General features: G+C 50.2%; 1 long non-coding RNA gene across 1 annotated transcript; it reads right to left on the reverse strand.

Annotated features, from left to right (window-relative positions):
- Positions 1–13: 13 nt before the first annotated feature.
- On the reverse strand, positions 14–6,966 carry LOC135980381 (uncharacterized). The gene is made up of 4 exons (XR_010597471.1): positions 5,382–6,966; positions 3,111–4,960; positions 1,723–2,689; positions 14–1,302 (listed from the first exon to the last, which is right to left on the reverse strand). It is a non-coding gene; the product is annotated as an uncharacterized LOC135980381 (long non-coding RNA).
- Positions 6,967–7,000: the final 34 nt, after the last annotated feature.

Below are 7,000 nucleotides of genomic sequence, written 5' to 3' on the forward strand. Positions count from 1 at the left end.
TCTGGACATAGTGTCATGGGGGTGCCATAAATAGTAGCAGATGAAACCTGTACCCTGTTTACAGGGTGCTCATTCAGGGCAGTGGCTGTATTTGGCCAAGTGCCAAGAGACTAGAGTGCAAAGACCGGATCCCTGATTACAGGGCGGTCTTTGGCAGCAGGCTGTGAAGACAGCACGAGGCCAAGAGACCCAGAGGGCCTCGGAGACGCACACCCTAGTTACAGGGAGGTCAAGCTGCCCACGTAACGGAAATGATTCTAATTACCCAGATTTCAAAAGCTAGATGCAACCTGTACCCTGATTACAGGGTGGTCGCTGGCATTAGCCGAAGAGGAGAGACCATAACCTGAATTACAGGAAGGTCAAGCTGTCAAAGTACCAAAGAACTCGATATGTCCCATCCTAGAGAGGCTTGTGACATGGACCCTAATTACAGGGATGTCACGCTGACTAATGGGGCAGAGCACGGCGTAAAGCCAAATGAGCAAGAGGGCAGAGACCCAGACCCCAGTTACAGGGCGGTCACATTGCTCAGTTGAACAAAGAGCTCAATGCCCCTCCAAAGACAGGGGGAGGTGACTTGCACCCTGATTACAGGGCAGTCACACTCATCAACCCTATAACGGAGACCCAAAGGGCCTCGGAGACGCAAACCCTAGTTACAGGGAGGTTAAGCTGCCCATGTTACGGACATGATTCGAATCCCCCAGATTTCAAAAGCGAGATGCAACCTGTACCCTGATTACAGGGTGGTCGCTGGCATTAGCCAAATAGGGGAGACCATAACCTGAATTACAGGAAGGTCAAGCTGTCAAAGTACCAAAGAGCTCGATATGTCCCATCCTAGAGAGTCTTGTGACATAGACCCTAATTACAGGGTTGTCACGCTGACTAATGGGGCAGAGCACGGCGTAAAGCCAAATGAGCAAGAGGGCCGAGACCCGGACCCCAGATACAGGGCGGTCACATTGCTCAGTTTAACAAAGAGCTCAATGCCCCTCCAAAGACAGAGGGAAGTGACTTGCACCCTGATGACACTGCAGTCACCCTCAATAGCCAGATAACGGAGCAGAATGTCAAAACGACACAATAGCACAGACCGGGACCCAGCTTACAGGGCGGTCACGCTGCTCAAGATATTAGGAGGCTCGAGATTCCCCTACAGTCTAATTACATGACCTGAGGCCTGATTTGAGGTTGGTTACTGTGCCCAGAGTTCCTTTCCTTTTCCTCCATCTTCTTTTCTCCTCTGTGTGTGGCATTCCTGACACTTCCTTCTTCTCCACTTGCGCTTCATGATGTCTGAAACAGAGAGAGAGAGCACAAGGCGTGTGTAAGTGAGAACCGACAATGCCATGTCCCGTACGCAAACTCAGTGTAATCTACTGATACACTGTTCCTTTCCGCATCTGCAGACAGTCTGGATATTTAGGTCCAAGACAGTTGTTTGTGGTCCTCAGATACTTCCACAAGCATTTCCCGCTCCTCCCACGCTGCACTGGGTGAGAAAACTACTGGGCCCATTCCCCCTAAAGCCACAATCTCCAGATTTCCCCTTGACAATTATTTCACCAGGCAGCCTCCATACAAAATCAGGAGGAATAAAATGATGAAGGGGGGTAAGGAATTAATTGACAAGTATTCCTAAATCAATGTGACAAGGTATACTGCCTGGAATGACTTAGTCCAAAACAGCCCCAGACACTCCCTTTCGGATCTTACCACCAGTAGCATGTCAGATCTCCAAGAGTCCAAAAAGTGAGTAGAAAGCAGGAGACTTGGCTGCAGAATTCCAGGCAAGCTGGAAGGGCTGTTTGAAGGTCCGGAATTCTGGACACAGTGTCATGGGGGTGCCATAAATAGTAGCAGATGAAACCTGTACCCTGTTTACAGGGTGCTCATTCAGGGCAGTGGCTGTATTTGGCCAAGTGCCAAGAGACTAGAGTGCAAAGACCGGATCCCTGATTACAGGGCGGTCGTTGGCAGCAGGCTGTGAAGACAGCACGAGGCCAAGAGACCCAGAGGGCCTCGGAGAAGCACACCCTAGTTACAGGGAGGTCAAGCTGCCCACGTAACGGAAATGATTCTAATTACCCAGATTTCAAAAGCGAGATGCAACCTGTACCCTGATTACAGGGTGGTCGCTGGCATTAGCCAAATAGGGGAGACCATAACTTGAATTACAGGAAGGTCAAGCTGTCAAAGTACCAAAGAGCTCGATATGTCCCATCCTAGAGAGGCTTGTGACATAGACCCTAATTACAGGGTTGTCACGCTGACTAATGGGGCAGAGCACGGCGTAAAGCCAAATGAGCAAGAGGGCAGAGACCCGGACCCCAGATACAGGGCGGTCACATTGCTCAGTTTAACAAAGAGCTCAATGCCCCTCCAAAGACAGAGGGAAGTGACTTGCACCCTGATGACAGGGCAGTCACCCTCAATAGCCAAATAACGGAGCAGAATGTCAAAACGACACAATAGCCCAGACCGGGACCCAGCTTACAGGGCGGCACGCTGCTCAAGATATTAAGAGGCTCGAGATTCCCCTACAGTCTAATTACATGACCTGAGGCCTGATTTGAGGTTGGTTACTGTGCCCAGAGTTCCTTTCCTTTTCCTCCATCTTCTTTTCTCCTCTGTGTGTGGCATTCCTGACACTTCCTTCTTCTCCACTTGTGCTTCATGATGTCTGAAACAGAGAGAGAGAGCACAAGGCGTGTGTAAGTGAGAACCGACAATGCCATGTCCCGTACGCAAACTCAGTGTAATCTACTGATACACTGTTCCTTTCCGCATCTGCAGACAGTCTGGATATTTAGGTCCAAGACAGTTCTTTGTGGTCCTCAGACACTTCCACAAGCATTTCCCGCTCCTCCCACGCTGCACTGGGTGAGAAAACTACTGGGCCCATTCCCCTCTAAAGCCACAATCTCCAGATTTCCCCTTGACAATTATTTCACCAGGCAGCCTCCATACAAAATCAGGAGGAATAAAATGATGAAGGGGGGTAAGGAATTAATTGACAAGTATTCCTAAATCAATGTGACAAGGTATACTGCCTGGAATGACTTAGTCCAAAACAGCCCCAGACACTCCCTTTCGGATTTTACCACCAGTAGCATGTCAGGTCTCCAAGAGTCCAAGAAGTGAGTAGAAAGCAGGAGACTTGGCTGCAGAATTCCAGGCAAGTTGGAAGCGCTGTTGGAAGGGCCAGAACTCTGGACACAGTCTCATGGGAGCGCCAGAAATAGTAGCAGATGAGACCTGTACCCTGTTTACAGGGTGCTCATTCAGGGCAGTGGCTGCATTTGGCCAAGTGCCAAGAGACTAGAGGGCAAAGACCGGATCCCTGATTACAGGGCGGTCGTTGGCAGCAGGCTGTGAAGACAGCACGAGGCCAAGAGACCCAGAGGGCCTCGGAGACGCACACCCTAGTTACAGGGAGGTCAAGCGGCCCACGTAACTCAAATGATTCTAATCCCCCAGATTTCAAAAGCTAGATGCAACCTGTACCCTGATTACAGGGTGGTTGCTGGCATTAGCCAAAGAGGAGAGACCATAATCTGAATTACAGGAAGGTCAAGCTGTCAAAGTACCAAAGACCTCGATATGTCCCATCCTAGAGAGGCTTGTGACATGGACCCTAATTACAGGGTTGTCACGCTGACTAATGGGGCAGAGCATGGCGTAAAGCCAAATGAGCAAGAGGGCAGAGACCCAGACCCCAGTTACAGGGCGGTCACATTGCTCAGTTGAAAAAAGAGCTCAATGCCCCTCCAAAGACATGGGGAGGTGACTTGCACCCTGATTACAGGGCAGTCACACTCACCAACCTGTTAACGGAGACCCAAAGGGGCTCAGAGACGCAAACCCTAGTTACAGGGAGGTCAAGTTCCCCACGTAACGGAAATGATTCTAATTACCCAGATTTCAAAAGCGAGATGCAACCTGTACCCTGATTACAGGGTGGTCGCTGGTATTAGCCAAAGAGGAGAGACCATAACCTGAATTACAGGAAGGTCAAGCTGTCAAAGTACCAAAGAGCTCGATATGTCCCATCCTAGAGAGGCTTGTGACATGGACCCTAATTACAGGGATGTCACGCTGACTAATGGGGCAGAGCACGGCATAAAGCCAAATGAGCAAGAGGGCAGAGACCCAGACCCCAGTTACAGGGCGGTCACATTGCTCAGTTGAACAAAGAGCTCAATGCCCCTCCAAAGACAGGGAGAGGTGACTTGCACCCTGATTACAGGGCAGTCACACTCATCAACCCTATAACGGAGACCCAAAGGGGCTCAGAGACGCAAACCCTAGTTACAGGGAGGTCAAGCTGCCCATGTTATGGACATGATTCTAATCCCCCAGATTTCAAAAGCGAGATGCAACCAGTGCACTGATTACAGGGTGGTCGCTGGCATTAGCCAAATAGGGGAGACCATAACCTGAATTACAGGAAGGTCAAGCTGTCAAAGTACCAAAGAGCTCAATATGTCCCATCCTAGAGAGGCTTGTGACATAGACCCTAATTACAGGGTTGTCACGCTGACTAATGGGGCAGAGCACGGCGTAAAGCCAAATAAGCAAGAGGGCCGAGACCCGGACCCCAGTTACAGGGCGGTCACATTGCTCAGTTTAACAAAGAGCTCAATGCCCCTCCAAAGACAGAGGGAGGTGACTTGCACCCTGATTACAGGGCAGTCACCCTCAATAGCCAGATAACGGAGCAGAATGTCAAAACGACACAATAGCACAGACCCGGACCCAACTTACAGGGCGGTCACGCTGCTCAAGATATTAGGAGGCTCGAGATTCCCCTACAGTCTAATTACATGACCTGAGGCCTGATTTGAGGTTGGTTACTGTGCCCAGAGTTCCTTTCCTTTTCCTCCATCTTCTTTTCTCCTCTGTGTGTGGCATTCCTGACACTTCCTTCTTCTCCACTTGTGCTTCATGATGTCTGAAACAGAGAGAGAGAGCACAAGGCGTGTGTAAGTGAGAACCGACAATGCCATGTCCCGTACGGAAACTCAGTGTAATCTACTGATACACTGTTCCTTTCCGCATCTGCAGACAGTCTGGATATTTAGGTCCAAGACAGTTCTTTGTGGTCCTCAGACACTTCCACAAGCATTTCCCGCTCCTCCCACGCTGCACTGGGTGAGAAAACTACTGGGCCCATTCCCCTCTAAAGCCACAATCTCCAGATTTCCCCTTGACAATTATTTCACCAGGCAGCCTCCATACAAAATCAGGAGGAATAAAATGATGAAGGGGGGTAAGGAATTAATTGACAAGTATTCCTAAATCAATGTGACAAGGTATACTGCCTGGAATGACTTAGTCCAAAACAGCCCCAGACACTCCCTTTCGGATTTTACCACCAGTAGCATGTCAGGTCTCCAAGAGTCCAAGAAGTGAGTAGAAAGCAGGAGACTTGGCTGCAGAATTCCAGGCAAGTTGGAAGCGCTGTTGGAAGGGCCAGAACTCTGGACACAGTCTCATGGGAGCGCCAGAAATAGTAGCAGATGAGACCTGTACCCTGTTTACAGGGTGCTCATTCAGGGCAGTGGCTGCATTTGGCCAAGTGCCAAGAGACTAGAGGGCAAAGACCGGATCCCTGATTACAGGGCGGTCGTTGGCAGCAGGCTGTGAAGACAGCACGAGGCCAAGAGACCCAGAGGGCCTCGGAGACGCACACCCTAGTTACAGGGAGGTCAAGCGGCCCACGTAACTCAAATGATTCTAATCCCCCAGATTTCAAAAGCTAGATGCAACCTGTACCCTGATTACAGGGTGGTTTCTGGCATTAGCCAAAGAGGAGAGACCATAATCTGAATTACAGGAAGGTCAAGCTGTCAAAGTACCAAAGACCTCGATATGTCCCATCCTAGAGAGGCTTGTGACATGGACCCTAATTACAGGGTTGTCACGCTGACTAATGGGGCAGAGCACGGCGTAAAGCCAAATGAGCAAGAGGGCAGAGACCCAGACCCCAGTTACAGGGCGGTCACATTGCTCAGTTGAAAAAAGAGCTCAATGCCCCTCCAAAGACATGGGGAGGTGACTTGCACCCTGATTACAGGGCAGTCACACTCACCAACCTGTTAACGGAGACCCAAAGGGGCTCAGAGACGCAAACCCTAGTTACAGGGAGGTCAAGTTCCCCACGTAACGGAAATGATTCTAATTACCCAGATTTCAAAAGCGAGATGCAACCTGTACCCTGATTACAGGGTGGTCGCTGGTATTAGCCAAAGAGGAGAGACCATAACCTGAATTACAGGAAGGTCAAGCTGTCAAAGTACCAAAGAGCTCGATATGTCCCATCCTAGAGAGGCTTGTGACATGGACCCTAATTACAGGGATGTCACGCTGACTAATGGGGCAGAGCACGGCATAAAGCCAAATGAGCAAGAGGGCAGAGACCCAGACCCCAGTTACAGGGCGGTCACATTGCTCAGTTTAACAAAGAGCTCAATGCCCCTCCAAAGACAGGGAGAGGTGACTTGCACCCTGATTACAGGGCAGTCACACTCATCAACCCTATAACGGAGACCCAAAGGGGCTCAGAGACGCAAACCCTAGTTACAGGGAGGTCAAGCTGCCCATGTTATGGACATGATTCTAATCTCCCAGATTTCAAAAGCGAGATGCAACCAGTGCACTGATTACAGGGTGGTCGCTGGCATTAGCCAAATAGGGGAGACCATAACCTGAATTACAGGAAGGTCAAGCTGTCAAAGTACCAAAGAGCTCGATATGTCCCATCCTAGAGAGGCTTGTGACATGGACCCTAATTACAGGGTTGTCACGCTGACTAATGGGGCAGAGCACGGCGTAAAGCCAAATGAGCAAGAGGGCAGAGACCCGGACCCCAGATACAGGGCGGTCACATTGCTCAGTTTAACAAAGAGCTCAATGCCCCTCCAAAGACACGGGGAGGTGACTTGCACCCTGATTACAGGGCAGTCACACTCACCAACCCTATAACGGAGAC

Source organism: Chrysemys picta, unplaced genomic scaffold (assembly GCF_011386835.1).
Source record: "Chrysemys picta bellii isolate R12L10 unplaced genomic scaffold, ASM1138683v2 scaf2970, whole genome shotgun sequence".
NCBI classification, from domain to species: Eukaryota; Metazoa; Chordata; order Testudines; family Emydidae; genus Chrysemys; species Chrysemys picta.